Source organism: Gavialis gangeticus, unplaced genomic scaffold (assembly GCF_001723915.1).
Source record: "Gavialis gangeticus isolate Ggan-Ray unplaced genomic scaffold, GavGan_comp1, whole genome shotgun sequence".
In the NCBI taxonomy this organism is placed as follows: Eukaryota; Metazoa; Chordata; order Crocodylia; family Gavialidae; genus Gavialis; species Gavialis gangeticus.
The window spans coordinates 45,041,218-45,042,644 of NW_017728996.1; positions in this window are offsets into that span (position 1 = coordinate 45,041,218).

A 1,427-nucleotide genomic window follows, 5' to 3' on the forward strand; every position below is an offset into this window, starting at 1 on the left:
GCCCCCCCCCCCATCCCCCCCACTGGGAGTGCCTGGCAGCTTGGGGACTTCATTAGCAGCTGGAGAAAGTGCTGGACCCAGCCATGTGTCAGCTGCATGTGGGCATGCAATCTGTTAGGCCATGCTCTTTACGGGCTGGCACAGCCGTGGATGAAAAGCTACTGCTGCACTTCCCCCCAGGGAAGGCATCCCCCCAGCCACTCTCTACAGCATGGATGTGGGAGTCTGCGCTGGGGTGGGTCCCCTGTCTCCATCAGCCCAGCAGTGCCAGTCAGTGCAGCTCAGGCCTCCCAGTCAGCAGCCCCTCAGAGCTGGCAGACCAGGAGACTGCATTGTTCGTCAGGGGTGGATTAACACATGGGCCCACAGGGCCTGGGCCCAGGGGCCCCTGACAATCAGGGGCCCCCTGGGGTTAGGGGACACAGCAGGGACCCACCACACTCCCTAGCCTGCAGGGGAAAGTCAAATGCATGAGAGCTAGTGGAAGGTGGTGGCTGGGAACTTGTCTGACCGCTCCATGGGGACAGCCAGGGTAAGGTGGCAGCAAGGATCCCCGCCACCCCTGCCACTCGCTGCTCTCTCTCTCTCCTGTGCCTAGAAGGAACCTTATCCTGCCCTCCCTCTCAAGTGTCAGGTTGCAGGGCAGGCAGGCAGCTCAGGACAGGCTGTTGTGCCACTTAAAGCAAATGCATAGTGTGTGTGTGTGTGTGCGCGCACACACGCTTGGCGGGGGTGCAACCCCAAACTGACCCACAAACCACACAGCATGCAGTGCTTTAGTCCTGCTGCCAAGGGCTGCTTCGGGGCACGGAGAAGGGGAATCCTGCTGCCCCTGGGATTTCTGCAGTTCTTGACCCCAAATAAGATAACTAACAAATTGCCCATCAAAAATGATAGGGTAGGGACAAAGGCCTGCATTGCCCTCCACGCTGCATTGGGTCAGGGTCTGGCTTCCCCCCCTCCTCCACTGCCTTGGGTCTGGGCCTGCTTCCTCCCTTCCCTGCCTGCCGCTTCAGGCCCACGCTCATTCCCCCAGCTCCCAATCCCCCCGCCACTTTGGGTATGAGCCCGCTCCCCGCTTCCCCCACATTGTTTTGGGTCTGGTTCCCCCCTGATGCTTTGGGTGCAGGCCTATACCCTCCCACCCCCTGCCATTCAACCCCTCACTGCCACCTCCCAGGAAGAGGGGGGGAGCTTGCATGCAATGGTGGTGAGTGGTGTGGCAGTGTCCACGCTCTGCTACCAGTAAACCCCCCTCCCTTTCCCACTCCTTTCCCCCTCTTTTCCCTGCTGCCTCCCCCTCCCCTCCAGCTGTTGTTGGGTGGGCAGACCCCCACTCCAGCCCCAGACTCCAAGGAGCAGGGCCCACTTTGGCCCCTCCAGCCCTTCAGCCCCTGCTGCCATGGCGGCGCTCCACCGTGCGGGGG